Source organism: Struthio camelus, chromosome 5 (genome assembly GCF_040807025.1).
Source record: "Struthio camelus isolate bStrCam1 chromosome 5, bStrCam1.hap1, whole genome shotgun sequence".
Taxonomy (NCBI): Eukaryota; Metazoa; Chordata; class Aves; order Struthioniformes; family Struthionidae; genus Struthio; species Struthio camelus.
Window position 1 is genome coordinate 31452530 of NC_090946.1, and position 21321 is coordinate 31473850.

Sequence of the window (21321 nt, forward strand, 5' to 3'; positions counted from 1 at the left end):
ATGAAACAAATCTTGAAACAGCTCTTTATTCTTCAGTACAAGTTAGGTAACGCTAGTAAAAGTTCAGTCTTGTTCTTGTTGACATTGAAGGAGTTAACTAAAAACCAAAATGGACTATAACAAACATGTTTTCTGTGCAGGGTTTTAACATACTCAAACTGCGTATTACCTAGAAGAGGAAAAGTTAATTCAGCTGATATAGCCCTCTGGGACATGCAGTAAAACATAAAACATTTTCTAAGTCATCAGCCTTGGCAGCAGAGTGCCAGTTCTGAAACAGATTATAAATGTAATGTTTCAGAGGCAACATTTCAAATCGGTAGCTTCCAAAAGTGCTCCTCAATATTTAGGCACAGTTATCGTTAAGGTTTCCACTTGGAGATTAATGTTAAAATACCTGCCAAGTACACTGTTTAGTATCTGTTTTGAACGCATCGTCTATATAATCTCAGATCTTTTATGGGCTCGTATCTAACTCTTCTTCTGACAAATTTTTCTGATTAGAGAAATATCTATCCCTTATAAAGTATTTGTCAAAAGATTGCACATATTGATCAAGAAGTACACCTACTCATAATTTGCAAAAGGCTGGCAATGTTAGCATATGATGTTTCCTCTCAGACCTTTTTAAACAGAACAGGCAAGCTTCTGCTAAGCCAAATGAATGAGAGGTTTTCTGTTTGTTACCCTTCCTTTTGCTACTGTGCATGACTATATTCTGTTTACCACTGTTAAAAATGGGCTTTAAAATATCACAGAACATTTCCCAGTGTCAGTGTAAGATTTTAACAACTTCGTATTGCTCTTGAAGCAGTCCAGGATAAAACAAAATGCATTTTGTGTCAAACTCTTTAGAAAGTTTCAGTGTATTCTCAAGCTGGTTATTCTGTATGGCAAAAATTACATAGTTCTTTTTTAAAAAAATCTTGATTATATCTGCAAACACTTTCTTGTCAGTAGTATGCACTGTTTGATACTTAGAAGAAAGGTTTGCTGTTGTTTGAAAACATTATTTTTATGTAGTAATGAGGAAAAAAATCCCATTGATATCTTCCGCTTCTCTAAGGATTATGTAAACATGTAAAAACACATAGGCAGTGAAATAGGAAAAATTTTCTCTGACAACACCACAAGAAACCCATTGCCATCCTCAAGAGGTGCTAAGGACTGACAGGACAATCAGAAAGACAGAGTTCTTGCTGCACTGCGACACTGATGGGTGTGTCTCACATGCCAGACTGCAGCGCTTTACAGAAGCTCAGGTATTGAAAGAGGTCAAGCCAGAGCAGCACAAAACTCCACACTCCATAATTTACCCTAATACACTATCGACAGACAACTGTTCAACTCTTGCTCAGAATACTTGACTTAAAAGTTCCTTATTGTTTTGCTTTTAATGCAATGATTTCTACAGGAAAAATTAATAAATGCAGAAATTACTATCATTAATATATAAAGAATTTGCCTGTGACAGCAGAAGATAGAAGTCTGCAAGCAGAGATTTTGTCTAACCTATTTTAATGCTGGGTTATAGCATTGATTTGATGTCAAGACTGCAGTGATTACATCTACCAAAGCATTATGTTTTGTTTTGGAGCAGCATTATGGTTTAGAAACGAATCTCCCATGATCCCCACTTATGACTGGCTGTTTGGGTCTGTAGACCAGTTTTGGTGGACACATACTATCTTCTTTTCAGAAGAAACTAAAGCAGAAACTCCACTCTGGATGCACACCAGATACGTTCCAACAGCAGAAACAAGGGTCTGCACCAATGACTGCATGTTCAGACAGATTCAGACCACTAGTGTGGTGAGGACAGTGAGTCCAGGGGACCAGACTAAATCTGATCTGGAGCATACACCTCTTGAACTAAATGTGACGTAGAGGTAAGGGCTTCTGCATCTCTTGCTTCTGTTTATTGATCCACTCCTAACAGATTACTAATGTAGACATAACCTTTTTCGCCGTCAGGCTGTGAGCTATTACTCCAAAGTCTTGCCCCAATGGAATAGTCCCAAAGAATCATTACAAATTGTCACAATTTAGAGTAATTCCTCTAATCTTTCACTTGGTGCCAGGGTCACCTGCCTCCTCAAACTGAGGGTTAGTGTTCATTGATCCTCACACTGGTATAAATTTAGGTTCACCCAACATGTTTACTGGAACTCTTTCCCTGGTAGCCAAGTCATACACCTGGAAGTTGAGGCAGCTGCTCAGCAGCTTTTGTCCAAGTTACATGACCAGGAAGATGTATTGCTTTTCCTGAGTTCTCCAACCACCGGTTCATTTGTTTGGCAACATTCAGAACACAGTGGAGACTGCAGCTATTCGGTCTGGCAATTAATTGATCAGAAATCTTGGTTTCTTAGCCATAGTGTGAATAGATGTGACCTGGTCTCTGTAATGGCCATATCATTTGTACACTGAAGCTCTGTCTCTTGAACTTTAAAATCCCAGAACTGAACAATGTAACATTCAAAGAAATTCAAGACCAAATCTGGATTCAGATCAGGGCAAAATATGAGCCAATAGTAAATGTAATTCCCCAGCAGATCCATCTGCATATAGTAATTCAATAAAATTAAAATTGAATCTCAGTGGCTTTAAAGTAGTGGCTTATTTTGACTTTCAGCTTCCATGCTTAGAAGTATCTGACAACAAATAATTCTTCTATTATTTTCATTTTTGTACCCTAGAAAAGAACTGATTGCAAATACATGAAAGATTCCACATTTCTTCAAAAAACAATGGAACAAGAATTAGCATTTTTATGTTATCCTTACCATAAACCTTGGCACAACTCTATTTGACTAATACTTTGATTTTTTTTTCATCCCAAGTCTGGCTCCCCAGCAGCTGCCCTCTTTGTCCATTATCAGCAACACTGAACAAAGTTCTGTGCTCATTCTTCATGTTTCCATTTTATTGTCTGCTTTCTTTATTTCAGTTTTGTTGCATATTGGTCTTTGTACTTGTGTTCTTGAAGTCCATATCATTTTAAAGAGACTACCAAAATATATTGGCATAATAGAAGGAGGAGAGCCCTACTCAATATGCGGCTTGAACTACTTAAATGAGAAAGTGTGTGACCCTCCAGTGAACCCCTGATTTGTATACAGCAACAGAGGGCACTAGACAGCAAGCAGCAACTTTCTATATATTGACATAGATCTTCCCATACCATTTAGTCATTCTTGCAGGCCCCCATGACATCTCCTTTTAAATGTATCAACTCTTATTTCAAAAATAGTTGCTTTTCTTACTCCTCTCCCTTCATGAAAAGATTTTTCTGAATCTCAGAAAACATTTTATTTCTAACCTAACAGCTAGAAGGAGCTGCCCTGTACGCAGGCGGGAGGGCAGGAAGTTCACTGCTATTGCTGCAGCAGGCGCCTGCTCCCATTGCAAGCGCCCTGGGGGCTGCTGGCATAGCCCCCGGGCGTCCAGCTCACCCCAACCACGACCTGCTGACAGACTCTGCTCCCCAGCCCTTTGTGTCCCTGCCTTGCTTGGCCAAGCTATTCAAATGCCTCTATGCTGTTCGGTGTCGCTGTACCTGGCACACTGAATGCCAAGGGCTTCAGCTCAACCCTACGGGCTATTGCCAGCTCTGGCAGTTGTAATATGAACACCAAGACATCTGCCTTGGTGTTTGATATTCCAGTCCTCAGAGGTTTCAGCCTGAGAACTTCATTTTCTGCTTTTCAGAAATTTCTGAATATGCTGAACCCAGCATTCTGGGTCACAAGACGCAACTGGACAACTTCAATGCTGGAAGGCTATTATGTAGATGTGAATATATATTTTCAGTGATGGCTTTGGAGTCTAAATAGCTATAAAATGCTCTGGATGCCTAAAGTCTACACAAGACTTCACTGCACCCTCGATTTGCTCAGAAGAGCATCTTGCAAAGCTTCCAAAAAGTTTAGAAATGAATGCATAATCAGAAAACATAATCAGGAAACAAGAAACAGTACAAATAGATCTATCACCTTTTTCTGTGTGGTGTGAGTGAACCTGAGAGCAGAATTTGCCCAGGGCAGACCGAGCTAATTTGATTCTATGTCGTTGTAAGCAGCTGGGCACAGGAATCATTTTGTTCTCGTTTTGTTAACATTCATCATAAAAAAACAGATGCTTCCTCTGTACTGTGAACATGTTTCTCTCCTGAGTGCTTTTTTATTCTCACACACAGTCTTCTCTCCGTGAACACAGGGGGGCAGTGCAGTTCTAATTTGGATTCAAACGACCATTAAGCAGATGGTCTTCAACATAAAACAAGCTCAGGCCAAGCCCAAGAAGAACCCCCACTTCACTACCATTTCTCTCGTTATTACACTTTGAAACCCCACCTGTAGCTGTACCTTTTAAAATAAATACCTCTTTCTCAACCTCCACATGTGCTGTAAATCTCCATAATGCCAAAGAAAAGAAAAAAAGAGGGTAAATATTCTTTTTCCTAAACGTAATGTAAATAAGTGGATCTCAGTGCTGCTGTGGACCAAACCCTGGGAAGTGCTATCACCCGTAATTGCCATGGGTTTGTACATCGCTGAAAGTGCTCAGGACTCCCTGTTCAGCAATCAGAAGCAGACCAAGTGCATCTTTTCAAAGGCACTGAGGAACAGCCGTGCAAGCTACAGCTGTCTAAACTTCTTTGGGACTGTAGCGGTCAGTAGTACCCACACATGCACCAAATAAGCTGAATACTGTTCTCAACAAGGCAGGAGGTTAGTGCAGTAGCCTTTTACCTGGACAGAAGGGACCCACCATCCTAGCTGAAGGTTTGAGCAAGATAAACTGGGTTGTTTTCCTGCAAGTCTTTCCCCGACTTTTTCTACATCTTAAAAACAAGCGCATAACACATGATAGGCAGAGCCTATCAGACTTTAAGGCTGTGGCAAAGGGAGTGTTGGAGGATGCAAGTGTACTGAAAAATTTTCAGGCAAAAACTCACTAGTATTAGTTGCTCCCTGGAAATAAAGACTACAAGTTCTGACTACAATGTCATATCAGCTTGACCAGGGAAATAAAAGATTCTATTGTTGCTCAAAAAGGCAGAACTGCAGATTGTAAGATAAACCAAAAAAAATGGCAGACTGCCACAGCCAAACTCTAGTTTCACAGATTTTTTTTTCCAGCACCAGTGAAGACTTTTTTGATTTCTCACCATAATACTTCAAGCTTTGCTTATCTGTCTACTTCTGCAGGTGCTATGTACCAGCATTCCAGCATACCTAGATGGTAGACTGCACTTATCTGCACTACACACACAAATAAACTGCTAGATTCAAAGACAGTAAAGTCAGTCAAGACGCCCAACTTCTGAACCATCTAAATATATCTTAGAAATTATCTTGTTTTACAAACAGTATCTCCACAGTTTTAAAGTGTGTGACATCAGAAAAAGGAAATAGCCACAATCATAGGGAAAAAAAATCAACAACTTTTTTTTTGATAACTTTTTAGGCAAACTTCTGTTCCATTCCGACTGGTCAGCCTATTATTCTGAATTTCTTCTGTAAAATATATTTAATTGTCTACTGTCACGTTCTCTCTTGTTTAATTTACTTTATTCATTTTACAGGATGTCTTTCAACCAGATATCTTGGTGAAAAGGCATTTTGCAAAGTAAATGACTGATACTGCCCAAACAAAATACTCACTGAAGTGAATGAGCAGTTCAGGGCAATAAAGATTACTAACAAAACTATAAATGCTGTTTAGTGCAATAATTTGTATTTTTAAGCACATGAAATTTTTTCCAGTACACTGAGGGAAAGCAAACTATTTAGGGTGAACAAAAGCCTGTTGTTAGCAGGATATTGACTTTAAGCAGGCTCTGTGGGAGACATTGATTACCTTGTGGAGAACCTGAGGAATGTGTTGTTTCTGAAACCTCCACAGCACGGTCTGGATCCTGCTGCATACCGCAGTGTTGAGAAACATTTAGAGGCCAGAGCATATGGCTACGAGATGGATGATATTTTATCACCAGTACCACATAGCATGCACAGCATACAGTGGCATTACACAGTTAACTCACAGAATCTGTTGTGGCCGTAGAAGATTTTGTACTGAAATAGTTCTTGCTCAGGGAAAATGTTTTCATCAGATTCTGTTAAGTCATCCATTTGTGGTATTTCCTAGGCTTTTTCTGTATGATTCTTTTTATGGGTAGTTTTCTTCCTTGAGGATACATATACTCATATAGAGAGATTTTAAAAATCATTAATGCTATTTGTGATCATGATTTCATACTGTGATTTTATGAGAGTTTACAGTGAACATTTTAGTGAGCTGCACTGTATCTTAATACATATTTCTGTATTTTCTTCACTTTGTCTGCGTTTCAAATTTCTGCTTAATAAGTATTCAAAACTGAAGTGCTGTCAGAAAATCAGACCATCGGTAGAACATTTCATTTAAGCTCCTTGGACCATCTCCAGCATGAAGCAACATTATGATTCTTTAATGGCAGATAAAAAATACATCAAGTAGTTTTGAGTAGTTATCCTGATAAGGGGAAAAAAAAAAAAAAAAAAGAAGACAGCTATACTGCTAGAATAAGCATCTCTACCGGAAAGCCTCACAGAGATCTCCTGTGAAGAAGAAAGGAGTCTAAGAACCTGATCTCACACAGTGTGATCAGCATTATACTAAGACTGAGTGACCCAGGGCTCAAGGCAGAAGTCTATTGGTATTAACTTTTATTGCTTGAATGTGGCTTACTGTAGATCGTTATAAGATGAAGGGCTCACCTGGTGTAACACAGCGTAGTTACAGAAATTTGGAAATACCAACAACAAGCTGTCTAAAGACAAATCTGTGTTCAGCATGGCTGATAAAGGAACAGTTGTGGGGGAAGCCAGACTTCAGTTTGTAAAATCTAAGCTATAATTTATAAAGTTGTATCTCTATAAGGATGCTGCACAGAATGTTTGGTGATGATAACAAGAAAGAGCAAATTCTCTTCCCACTGTTTATCGAAGAAACACAGAGAAGAATATGGCCCATTGGCTCCAGAGGATTTAACCCACCTTTGGAATAAGCTGATCATGAAACAACCACCTCCTAAGAGCTCAGATAAGATGTAAGTCTGTGCAGCTGACAGGAGAGGAGGTCCCACGCTGGTCCCATTTCTGGTTTCACATTCCTATTCCCTTCTCCCACCCTAATGCATTCCCATATGAATAAGAACCTAATTCATCTGAAAACTAACCCAGCACAAAAAAGGTATCAGCCAGATTGCTGTCTGCACTGCCTCCACACGTGGCTAAAGAAGTCCCAGTGCTGGTAGAGGAAAAGAGGTGGGACTGTGCTGCAAAGGGCAGTGAGGGAGGGAGGACCCATTTTTTTATGGGCAGCACCTTAGACCTGGATTCATTTAAACCTGTTCTGAAACTGTAACCTGAGAACAACATCCTGTGAAATCAAGGGAGTCACAGCGCTCTGAAGCACCTTGATATGAACCTTTCACTGGGGCCACTTGCTTATAAAGCCCCAGAAAAAATACTAGATCCACTAAAAAAAAGTTTTGAAAATATCAAGGTAATAAAACAATGCATATACCTCCTTCTGAAGGTATAGTTTTCCAATGACTGCATATGAGACACCAAAAACAAGGGAAAAGACATATAAAATGAGCAATTAAGTAAAAAAAAATTACAACAAAATAAAGATCCTCAGAAAATAAAAGGATGACTGAAATTGAGAAGATATACTTCAGAAGGAAACAATTTAAGAAACACCTAAAAAGCATTTATGGAGCCAATACTTTGGAATTCAGTTGCACTAGTATAAATACGGAGGAACTCCCTCTGCCTTTCCTTTTGTAACAGATTTGTAACGTGCAGAATTAACAAAATAATAGAAGTAGTCACTGGAAATTGATAAATAAATTTTAAAACGGAAGGAACAAAAAAAAAATTAGTAGTTTGAAAGACTGTCATTCCTCGGTGAATTGTCAGAATTTTTTAATCTGCATTCATATCAATATACATGTTACTCACTACTGCAGTCTATGCTTACTAATTGATGTAATATCCATCGCTACATATATGGACAATATCATTGCATATAGTAAATATTAACTTATAAACTCCAAATTCCTTTGGAATTTTGACTAAGCCACTTTGTCAAAGAGCATAATTAAACCTCAAGATACAGAGACTGACATATGGCAAAAAGCAAAATATTTAAAATCCAGTTAGATCAGTGTTGCATTTTATCACCAAATTAAGTCTTGACATTTTCTCATAGAGAAAATACATGAAGCCTCTTGAGGTTTTTTTCACGGATAGAAAGCATAAAAGTTTCATGAACTAAATTTGATCAAGTTCACACAGAATCATCATCAATATTGGTTTCATCTGCAATTATCTACTAAAGGATTTTCTTTTCCTCTACATTAATGCAGATTTGACCTTGAAAAAAATATATACTGTTTAAGCTGTTATTCAGTTGTTTTGCAAAAAACTTTAAAGGTGGCAGGACTAGATTTTGGTCTAGATCATCATTCTAAAATATCTTCTTTTAATTTTCAACATACTTTACTGCGACAATTTTTGTGTGAAGAAAACCCCGTTTATTTGTAGAATTAAACAGCAAAAACCTTCACGATGACACAATGAACAACCAGTTATTCTAAATAATGTCTTCAATGTATTTCTGAATTGTATAAAATATAAAATGAAATATTACTAAACTATAGTAATTATTTTAGCTTTTATAGAGGCTGCAGTAATTCATAAATATATTAGAATAGCTTCTTGCCATTCTGTTATGACACATTCTGTTATGTAATTAATGTTACACATTAATTATAATAATATTTTTAATTGTTAATCAAATTTGGAGGGAGGGTTCTTTTTTTAAAAAAGAAAAATAAATGTGAAAACTGATCTTTTACTCTTACCCTGTTTAACTGGCCTAGTTCTGCTGTCATTTGTAATCTTTTTGAAATCACTCCTGATACAGAGTATCATGATACATACTTTCATAGATATCAGAAAAAGGACCCTCTTTTCTTACTGCACTTTTATAAGAGATTACTCAAAACGACAGGATTTTTTCCTCTGCTATTTCAGGTGGACTATTCTTAAAAGATCCATGCACTCCCACCATCTTGAGGAAGCTGGTTGGACAAATGTCCCCGTGCAGGTTAGCAAATAATAAATGTCAAGAATATTAAAATAATGAGATCATTGCCTGGCAGACAAACTGTTCTGCAAACTAAGGTCCAAGATACATAGACTGTGCAGCCAGAGGATATGACTGTGATAAAGGGAAATATACACTGAAATCCTATAATCCATTTGTCCATAACTCTTTCCCGTCATAAGAATTGAGAACAAACAAACAAACCAATCTGACCTTAGCAGAAAAGAGAAAGTGAACTGCAAACAAATCTAAAATTCCGTCTGCCTCATCAGCATGCTCAAAATGCCCTCTGCAGCCAGCTCAGGAGAAGAGAGGCAGAGCGCAGCCAGAAAGCTATCTCTGCGAAAACACCCTTGTGACCAAAAGTCTCAACAACGGGATGAAAGAAAGTGCCATATCAATTTCATTTCCATTCATCATTGTTAAGCTTGAGTTTAAGAAAGTTTCATTGCCCATAAATACTCAAATCATAAGCAGCTGCACAAGATATCATTTGAACACAGTTGCATAACATGTATTTCCCCGGAGCTTTGTCCTTAAGCTGCAGACTGACAGGCATCAGTGAGATCCAGCCTGCTTTTTAAAGAAGCCTGCGCAGCGTTTTTGCATTTAGCAGCTGAACCGAACTTCACAAAAGCAGCCGAAAAGAATTGGTAAAAGGTTGGGATAGATTGACTGTTTCCAAATTGGAATACTAATGATGATCTTTAATGAAGCCTGACAGTACAATCTGTTTCTTATTGTTCCCTAAGTGCTGGCTACTGATCATATTCACTGGCTTTAGGTGACGGGGACAGGCAGGGACAAATGGGCCCCACTAGTGAGCAGGACTGTGCACAGCTGATCTTTCAACAAGGATTAAATTAATTAAAATGATTCTCACATCAGAAGAATCAATCTTTTTATTTGTTATCATCACGGTGGTTATTAATTTTGAATGATGTCTAATTGGTGCCACTGATGTTTGGGTCAGCTGGCTTAGTAATCTGCTTAGAAAGCAGTAAAGAATACATAATTTTAGTAGCTCTGGCAAGGAGCAGGGGAGATGTAGGATAAAAAAAATTCACCAGCTTGATTTAATACCTCTCTAATAATGTAGAAGAACAATGGAGAAAGTAGTCAAAATACCTACAAGACACAAATGGTGAAAAATGACTTAGCTTTATTAATTTCACTGCTTTCAATACACTAAGAATTAAGGCCTAGCCACAACTGCTTCTTATCAGGATCACCTCAGATAAATATTTTATTATAATTTTGTTAATAAGCATTTACTGGACCTTATAATCTCTCTCTGTACCTTACAATGACATACAGACATTTTCATGAGGTCAGGGCACAACCTCTGACAGAAATGGTATATTACATAGTTTTTCTTGTTCATATTTGAAAGAAACACATATGACTAATACAGAAGATCTAAAGGAAAGCTAAATGGTAAATCTTGGATGATATGCACACAGATTGAAGTTTCTATTGATTGATTTCTATTGAAGCAAGTGATATCAGAATCTCTGATGAGATATAATTCTTACTTTTTGTCCATTTGTGTTCTATGCATACAAAATTGTTTATATCTTGCCAGTCTATAATCATAAACATGGAAGAAAACAAGTCATCTGGGAAAGCATCTATTTCATCAGTGAAATAGATATTTAGATGTGTCCATATGAACTAAACAAATTTTAATCCTGGTAGAGGACTGATGTTTCACCTCGCTCTAAAAGAGGCATTGCTCTCTAAAAATCCAATTTCAACACAGTATCAACACAGCTAACAGCACCCTTTCTCCTATTAGATGGGGACACACGCTAACCGCATATGCCATCCCCATGTACTGCCGCTGTGTGACTCAGCTCAGCCAACGCAGAGCTCCTGTCCAACACTCGCTGTGGGAACGCTACAGGACAGGGACAGTAGTGTGGAAGAGCGTGCTAGATGCAAATGCTCCAGCTCCTTTCAATTTCCTTTAAGGGGATGCCACAATTGTTACAATTCCTGCGTTTTATCTAAAAATCTAATTAGGTTGGAGTAAAGAACATTTGAGTAAAAATAATTTCACATGTTAGCCCTCTGAGGCCAACAGCAAAATCATCAACCCAGGAGTATCTGTCCACTACGTTAGATGAAGAACGGATCTTCTCCAATCTTAGCTACATTCTGTAAGCAATTCTACTTTACCTGATCTTGTCAGGCTTTACTGTGGGTCACAGTTCCCTCTAAATCATTTTCACAGCTCAGGTGTTAAAAAGAAACAGAAGACTGGTTTTAATTTCCTATCCTCCAGGGAGTCATTCTTCAGCTATAAGAAGGGAAGATAAACCTCAACCAAATTACAGGCGTTTTCACTCATTTTTGGTCTTTATAACAGAACAAAACAAAATCGTATCATAGAGCCCAGATCTTCACCCAAGTTTGGGGAGTTGAAATATCCAGATCTGAGTCCTATTTCATAGGCTAAACGCATTTATAATTGTTCAGTGCATTTATAAATGTTATAATTGTATAAGGAAGTTTCTTTTTATCTTTACTCTACACACATTCTAACTACTTCTTCTGCTGTGTCTGGTAAGAGTAGGCACACTGACCTTGCTCAACACTGTTAACAGCTGTTCAGTCAAGGTGTAGGTTACAAATTGTAAAACTCAACTTCTGTTGTGGTGCTAGTCTGATATCTGACTCTGGGTAAATTGCATCTCTGTCTTTACCTTAGTTTCTTCATTTAAATGCCCTATTCTGCAAAGTATTTTAAAGCAAATAAAAGCTAAATATTATTACTAGTGCTCCCACAGGCAGGTGTTTTTCAAACAGTCACTCTAGGTTTTTCTTATTATTGTTGTTCTAAAATGGATATCCTGCATTTCAAAACAGGAAAGAACCAAAGGCTATTGATTAATATCCAGTGGAACAATTCCAACTCCAAGAGGAGTTCCATATCTAAGACCGGTATACTATTCCTTCCTTCACATCTGCAGTCAGAAGAGATAAGCAGGTTAGAAAAGCCTCCTTGCAATGTTTACTAAGAATTTTATTTCCATCGTGAGAAGACACCGAGACAAAAAAGATAAAAATATTTTGGAAGCTACACAAGCCTATCTTTGCTTAGTTAATCTTTGAATGGTGCTTGAACTCTAATCCTCTTGCTATATTATGTTTAGAGACACAGATGACTGTTCGGATTGGGGTTTTAGAATAACTCTAAGTACCAAAACATATCTTTTAAAAAGCACACTTAAGGAACTATTTAAATTCAGTTTTCAAAAATGTATTTGTGTTGTACTGCCAGCTGGTACTACTTTTTGCCCATATTTATCTAAATATAACACCTTAGTCTTCTTTACAAACATTATGCCTTTTAATTTAAGTGTCACAGTTGTCTCGTAGCTAAAAGCTATCTTACAACACTGGGAAGCTGTGGCATAGAGCTGCTTTGGGACCTGCCCAAGGTTGAAGAGAAAGCCCAAAATGCAACCAGGAACACGGCAGATGTCTATCTCCCTGAATCAATCCAGTGGTTTAAACAGTAGGTAGAAAGGACGTCTTCCCCCATGCGATAGCAACAGTATTTATATTTTTGTACACATTTTACTGAAATCCAATATGCTGACCCTTACCTGCACACAAAGTTCCAGCCCTGTGAATCGTATTAATTCTTGAAAGCTGTGTAAGTGGCTGTCTTTTCGTCTCTAAATCTTGTTCAGAACTACAGCGGACGTTTCATATCTAAAGAACAAGATAGCCATGTTCTCCATAACAGGCAACCACTCCAAGAAGCAGAAGATCCAGGAACACATAAAAAGATTAGAAAAGAAACCTTGTAATCCTGATCAGAAAGGAGGTCAAAAAGCTACAGTTATTGGTTAAACAATCCGAATATTTTCTGGCCACCCATGTTATAAATGCTGCTTCAAAATAGGACAACGTAACCTAGAGAATTTTTATTATTTCAGGATTTCCCCCAAATAATCTCCAATCCTCAGTGATCTACTACTTCAAATAGTCCAGGGTCAGAAGCCTCCAACAGCTTTTCCCTTTGATATAGATCCGACTGTAAAATTACCACTTACTTTACAAGCTCTAAAGAGAAGTCATAGAAATCTTGAGAGGTATAACTACATCAAAGGAAAGCAATATGGGAAAAGAAAACCAGTGCGTACATTGAAAACAGAGCTTAAAAAAAGCCAGCCTAAATTATTTGCAGAGAACACTCTTAGCTCTTTCTGACAGCCACGATTTCCACACAACATATTTGGATACTGTCAGATTTTTGTAAAGAAAACTCAGCTTTTAATGGTGGTTTTCAGTTCATATGCGACAGGCTTTCTGGAATTCCCTGTCTCCAAAATCTTTTTGTTCCTCTAAATACTTTCCCTGTTGAAAAATGCAGTGATTCCAAACAACTATAATGGTTAAGTCCTCTAGCAAATGTCTTAAGTACCTGATTTTGAATAACACCTTGTCCAAGGAATTGGACAGTTGTTAACCTTTAACCCTATGCACTGCCATGCAGGAGGAATCCGCTTAAAATTCTCATTGTAAAGATACACAAGAAGTAGCATTAAGGCTATTTGACCTCAGGATTTTCTGAAGATAACTTTCGCATGTAATTTTCTCACATCTTTCTGCCATTTCAAATATTTCCTTAAACAATAATCCAAATAAACTTACTTTTCATGGTGGATTTTTTTTCCATTTTGTTTTCCCATTTAGAAGAGAAGGAACTGCTAAATCTTTCCAAAAAAGTTAGAAACAATTTAGGGGAAGACTGTCAGAAGTGCCTAAGAAAGAAAGTGTATTTACTTTCCCTGCGACTGGGGGACATAACTGTCTTTCTTTGACAACTAATCTTTTTTATAATAGACCTATCCCAAGTGTTCAGAAATAGTTCACTGGGAAAGGTGAAAAGTCAGGTGTACACCTGCCTCACACATATACAAAAGCAACCCATATAACGCAGAGAGAAACCACTACATTATTATGTAATAGAAAACAAACTCGTAGAACAAATATACAGAATATAAGAACAAATATACAGAATATAACTGTTGCAGGCAGAAAAGGAAACCTGTGGGAAAAAGAAGCAATTACAATTCTATCATAGCATATGAGGTTTTCTTTTAATAAGTAGAAAAAAAAAAAAAGCCAGAGTTATCAGGTGCCTTGTTTCTAGGTTGCAACAGTGAAGGGTCTGAAAAGCACATACAAATTAAATTATAATGCATGATGCAGAATTTACAACTTGCCTCTGGTACTTCTTATTAGAAAATACCAGCAACATTAGAATTTGTTTAGGTCTCACCTTCTGTGGAAGGTTTCTTTAACTTTACTTCTAGCCACTCCGTTGAAACAACTAGTGAAATCCTGCCTTTCTGCAGAAATTTTGCTACTGACTTCAGTGGAGCTAGAAAGTCATCAGTCATGTGGAGAATTCCCTTTGCACATGGAAATGCTGCAGTGATAGACTCACCGCACCAGCAACTATTGAATGCAAGCCTCCTTGCTGATTTGAAATAAATAGAGAACACAGCACAGGATGGAGAACAGTCAAAGCCGGACTGCCTTAAGTGTCTGGGAGGCTCCAGCTAGTATATGTGCACATATGAAGGTCTAGGGGATCTGATCATACACGAAGTGGGGCAGGACTCTGTATCACATGCACAGCAAGTTCAGGTCCATTGCGCATCTAACGATGAGTCCTCTGCACAGACACAGAAAATCTGACATATCTGCTGTCAGAGCTCCAAGTCAGATGCCCCCTTCTTTCCAGTGGGAGAGCTAAGGGCTCACGCCTGAATATGGGAGGAGGTCAAAGTGTGGTGGGGTAGTGGGAAGTGTAGTGGATCACAGAGCAGGTAACCTGCTCCACAGCACCCACCTTTACTGTCTGCTGAAGGGCCACATCATGAGAAGCAGTTCAGGACAAAACTCAGCAGGTTCAGGCTAGAGTCACAGTCTGGATCTCAAATGCTGTTTTAACCCCATCTCTTCAGTAGGTACCTCTTCTTATCAGAAATATTTTACTGTGTTAGTGAGAAAAACTGAGGATTTCTTTAAGCATTGTACAATTGCTTGCCGATGGTCCTACAAAGTAGAAGCTCTTAAAGGTATTCTGCTAGCCTGAGAATACAATCTTGTCTGTAGCACACTGGAGGACTATCTCTGAAGTTATGGAGGGCAAAGATCGATTATCTTTTCTATGAATAGGTCTATTTCCATGAAGTAATTTTAAAATGAACTTTACAGTAAAGCTGGCAGCTTTAGACAGATCCCAGCTTCTAAAACACAAACTGAAACTCTCAAGGAGCCTGATTCATAAAAAGATGTGTTTCCTGTTTATAAGAGTTTGAGCTTTACATACTCTGTAGATAAAAATAATGTAGCTATGTAGAAAGAAATGCTTAACAACTAGGTCATGAAAATAAATATACGATTCATCTAAACCCCAGTTTAACTTCAGTGGGGACCAAGCAAAGATCTATTACCTAAAGCTTAAGTGAAAACACAGCCTGAAAAACTCATCTACCTGAAATCTAGAAAAGGGATGGTGTTTACTATGACTGCTATGAATCCTGGCAATATCACTATGCTGTTTCTGTTTTTGAGCCAAAGAAGATTTCTTACAATATCTGCAGTAAAGCAGGATAAAATGGATTTTTCAAAGTCGCAATATTACCAATCCTGTGATTACAACATGTGTGTAACCCAAGGATGCTTAGCACCTGAAAGATTCACTTCCAAAAGACAAACGGGCATTACTTTGCAAATTAAACTGCAGCTAGACTGATGAGAGTCCCTGGACATGAGCTGAGGCATATTCCCCTTCTCTTCCAACGTCTGCGAATTACACTTCTGCTTTACAAGACTTGCAGTTTTGCCTGGGTTCCTAGTACCAGTACCAGTATTTTCTGCAGGGTGCTACTGCAAACTCGCCCCAAGCGATTGCTCTGTGCTGAACCATGACAATGATATGAGGAATCTGACTGTGGAGAAAGGCTGAAGGGCACAAGAAAATAGAAAATAGATCCCCATCATGTACATGTTCTTATAGTCCATGTGTTTCTCTGTACTGGGGTACAGATACCTTTTCACACATGCATGCATCTGGGAAGGCTGTATTGCTATACTTGCTTAACCAAATCAAAGAGCAACTTTTTTCTTGGCTGGATGTGGTATACACTCTCCTCAAAGTACCAGAAATGATCATCCTTATGTTAACAAAAAAGAAACAAAAAACACTCAACAAATGTTTTGTGCAACTCTGCCCTCTTAGAAACTATACTTTTGCTCCTACTCATGACAACTATTACCAGTTTAATGGTATTATCAAATCAGGTATTTTCCTTTAAGGTTTCCACAATAATTCTAATCTGTTCCGTCCAGGTACTAGTAAGCTTGTTTTTTCTGCCATGTCATCTGCATTTATTTAACTCAATTCGATTTCATAAACTCAGTATCCTTTACCATCTCAGCTGTGAAGTAAAATGGAATCATCAGCATTCAGAGATGTTGTTGTTTCACTGAAATATCCACTACAAGAGCAACAGAAATGTTTTCCTTCTTTTAAAGAGATCCTTATTCTTCCTGAGGATTTTGTGTGTGTAGGTAACCTACAGCTTCATGCCCTTGGTGAAACCAGGGATTCTGGATACTAGGATTTTGAATAGGTCCAAGGCAGATAAGCTTGCCTTGTCTTCTCAATATTTGAAGCAAAAACATGAAGATACATGTTATAAGGATTACTAGACAACGATCTCTATGTTATATTCAAATAACCCAGCAGCATTCTGCTGTTTTATTGACAGGACTCTACGGAGCTGTAAATTGTGTGAGATTCCTTATTCAAATTCTCCTTATAAACTTCCCAGGTTATTTTGGAGGTGAACAGAAGAGCAGAATAACAGAACAATAATAAACCAAAAATATATGCTCAATGTAAACACTTCCACTTTGTCTGGTTTTACCCCATCTATTTAACCTCACTCATTACTTTTTAGCTTATACAAGACCTAATGCAGTATTCTCAAATTTATTACACATAATGACAGGCCAGCTCTAGCATAACCTAAACAGAACAGCATCCACATGCTACTGCATGTGGATTAGGACTGCCACATGGAGCTTCCCCCATGTTTAGGGGTTCACTTATGAGCACAAGCACTTAGGCTGCTTTCCATTCTTCACAGTCTGCTGAGGGTCTTCTCTCCTTCAGTCATTCTAGCTTACAGATCAGGAGAGCAAGACAACCTTCATAAGCGCCGTATACACAGACGAGCCAACCTCATTTACTCAGAATCCTTAGATTCAAGAGGCTGACCTGAAATTTGCAAATTGTGGATCTGTGTTTGATTTTTCAAATGTCTCAAAGTAGAAAAGGACAAGAAAAGTTCAGATGCAGAACCTTCCTCTAAAGATATATGTTTAGTTAGGGTCAGTCAGAACAAACAGATGAACAATAGATATGTATGCATTAAATCTAAGAGGCTTTGCATATTTACATGTGTGGACTCACTTTTGAACACTTTACCTTTTAAACCTTTGTCTCAGTTTCCCTATATATAACATTAACAAAGATTTTAACCAATTAAAGGCTACCTGGGACCCTAAATATCTGGCTTCTCATAGGACAGCTCAACATTCTGGTCAGATCCTTGAGTTTTAGGTAATATTTAAACACAGGAAAGAGTAATTGGAGATAATATTGTAATAAAACCAAAATGCCACAACATCGTATCTGTTTGGCAAAATCCTCAAATGAGCCTTAAGCAAAGATTTACTTCTAAATAACTTCTTTCCTCTGCCTGCTGGAGAAGATGGAAATTACCATTCATTGGACATCTTCTGTTTAACTACTTTTGGCACTTTTCAGATGACGAGTTTGTGGATTTCCTTTCCATTATGTTCAGAGTTATGCATACATGGAAACAGATATGCTTAAATATCTCATTGTTTGTTAAGTACAGATGTTTAAAATAGTTTACTAACTCTATCTTAATTTCTACTATAGGTTTGTATAAACTGGCACCAAAGTCCTTTAGAGAAATACTGAAAATTGCTACAGACTTGGCATCATATCTTTATCTATGTGTATATAATATTTGTTGTTTCTGAAATGAGCATACTCAAGGAAATTCTAGACAACCAAATAGCAGGGGTACCAGATAACAGATCGTACATATTACATACCCTGGTCTAAGAACATCTTACTGATATCCCCTCTACTTTAGGCACAACACCCACATTTGAAAATTTTGGCTCAGTCAGCATGCAGAGGAAGTGAACTGCAGTGTTGAATTCCTTGTGTAATGAAGAACTTTTTTTTAAAAGAAAAAGCACAGAATAAAAAAACTTAAAAAGCAGAGAGCTGTACTGAACCACTGAAACAGACAAAGCCCCAGACAGATCTCTCATCCCAAGAAGCAGTATGTTTTGTTCTCACCATATACTTTTAGGCTGCATGTCCTTTCATGGAAGACAAAAGTTGGCTAGTTGTGACCTACAAAAAATAGAGGTTAAACATGTTACTATGCTTTACATTTTACTCAAGAGTATGTGAAAAGTTCATATAACTTTTCACATAACAGGTTAAACAACTTTTAATTAAATACCCCCTTGGCCTTCCCATTGCAATTTCCCAGGCAGTTGGGATGGGGAGGGAAATCACCATTTCAGTCACGTGGTGTTGTGTATGGCCACATACCAAACCAGTTGGATTTATTAACTTCATATCTAACAGCAAGGAGTTTCTGTCAGACCCACCACAGTACTAATAGATCTCCTACTGGGCCACAAACACTAGTACAAATGGCAGGGCTGAGAGCACAATCACGGTATGAATGGGCCTAAATTAGCCAGTGCCTAATAACCAGTTTACTAACACCTGTATTAGTACTGTATCACTGTGGGGAGGACTGCTGTTAGACAAGCCGTAATCCCATAAGCTTGTCATTTGCATATCCCTCATTAGCTGATTAAAACCTGAAGGAGGCAGGTTTTTGCAGCTGGTGGGTCCATTCCAACACTCAGTCTTCCTGGGTGGCTTGATAATGAAGTAATGTTGGTGAATGTGAGGTTTATATGTATGGAAGGGATTAAGAGTATTAGAGTTTGTGTGAACCGATGTTGCCATATTCTCTCTACTGGATCACAGTAATTGGATGGGAGGAGCAAGAGTGGATCCATTAGTTTTGTCTGTTTGCCCAGGAGCTGGGTGCTGGAGATTCAATTTTGCTTCCTTTTGCTCCTATGCTTTTGTGAAGCATGTCTGCTTTGTTTAGGCTCGCCCTTAGCACCTCTGTACACTACCCACACTAAGGCGATTCAGCTACAAAGAAGAAACCTCGGAGAATGCGAAGACAGCCAGTATAAAATGCAGACTAGACTCAAGTACTACTTGAGGGCAGCACAATCCTGCCTAGTCCAATCCTGGGAGAGAAAGCAAGAGATAATTGAAATCTATAAACACCTCTGGAGCCTTTTTATTATTTTATTAGCTCTCCACATTTGGGCTTAACAAACCTCATCATCAAAGAAGCCGTGAGCTCCTTACAAGAAAACTGAATGGCTTTAAATTTCACTGACTTAAGGAGCAATTGTTGAGAGTATTTGCTAGGCTTGCATAATTCTAATGCAAAAAAAAAAAATCCATTTCCTACATTATTTGTACAGCTGGAGTAATCACTCTCTGTGACTGATGATGTAAAAAAACCTGCAGGATTGTCTTCCCCATACTGCCAACAATGCACCTTTAGCAACAGCAGTAAGAAAACATACTAAACAGTTCAGAAAAAAGCATGCTGCCAAAGACAGTCTTGGAAGGACTTCGAATAGAAACACAATGTTTATTGGAGGACTATTTTAGACATTCTAATATGGCCATACCATTTCATCAGCAAGTTGAAGAATGCTTTCTTCTGTTTAGAATAGCTTAAAATTGAACACATTTCTATGCAAATGAAGCTGTGGGGCACACAGAAGAGGAGAGTATTCAAATATAATAGTAACTATTAAAGCTTCACCTAAAAAGGCTTTTTCTTTTTTAATATATTGTATGTGTACCCAAAGTTTAACAACATCATTCTATTAATTATACCTTCCTGCATTTTGATAGTAAAATATGTATTGGGTTTATATCGTAACTTTATTTTCTGTTTGTGTCCTAACAATGTTAGTTGTTTGTGGTATGTGAGAAAACTCAAAAAATTCTGGTATTTAGAGATAAACAAATGTTAGAATAGCCTATACACACAGTGGCAGCACAGCATTAAGGAATAATATTTGATTTGTCCTCATGCTTCTCCAGGCTTTCCTCATTGGAGTAGTTTATCAGCATGAAACTATAATGACACAGATCCAATTTATTAAGTAGTGTTTGAATCTGTATTACTAACTCTATATAGGGTTAATAAAATTACATGCATTTTAAAGTATAATTTTTAGTTATTGTCCTATGATAATTCGCTGCCTTTCAACCTGAATTTTACGAAGTAAAGTGTTTGTTACTAGTTGGTTTTACTTTCTTATTTTCATGAACCTGCACAATGTCATCTGGACTCCTAGATCCATAGGGGAATGTTTACAGTGGAGACAGCTCAACATTTACTCCAAAATTCCCCATCTGAATTATATGGGCCTGATTAACGCCTGCAGCAGGCTGTGATGAGGTCAGCTCAGGGGTATGTGAAGATATACAACAAAAGTAGCTTTGCATCTTTTTTCTCTCAGGTCATTAGAGGAAGAGGACAGGCACAAACAGCCTGCTTGCCTTCCACAGCCCCTGAAATGCAGACAACAGCAGCAGCCCTCTGGACACAGCTTTTGCCCCTGAGAACATCTCCAACCCCAAACACAGAGAGGATCCTCTGAGGTGCAACATAAATTGGGGATGCGTGCTGGCTCTGGTTCCTTCAGGGTCTCTACCTGGAGACTGAACTTGTCAGCCTCTAAGCGGTAAGACAGAGACCATGGAGACCCATATTCTTACAGCGAGCAGAGTCTCATCCTTGGATTCAAACATTCTTAGCTGGGATGGTGTGAGATACAGCTCTGTCAGCCAGAGTTCAAATATCTGAATTTCATTTGCCTCTGCACTCACTGGGCTCCATGCCCTCCTATGGGTGGCAATCATGTCACGTACAATATTCCTTCTCTGTATATACT

General features: G+C 38.1%; 1 long non-coding RNA gene across 1 annotated transcript in view; it reads right to left on the reverse strand.

Annotated features, from left to right (window-relative positions):
* Positions 1-14486: 14486 nt before the first annotated feature.
* The window catches only part of LOC104152844 (uncharacterized), a 47321-nt gene continuing 40486 nt past the window's right edge, over positions 14487-21321 (reverse strand). The window contains exons 2-3 of the long non-coding RNA XR_011141424.1: positions 18602-18658; positions 14487-15167 (exon numbers count right to left, since the gene is read on the reverse strand). This is a non-coding gene — a long non-coding RNA (uncharacterized lncRNA). The remainder of the gene's footprint in view (positions 15168-18601; positions 18659-21321) is intronic.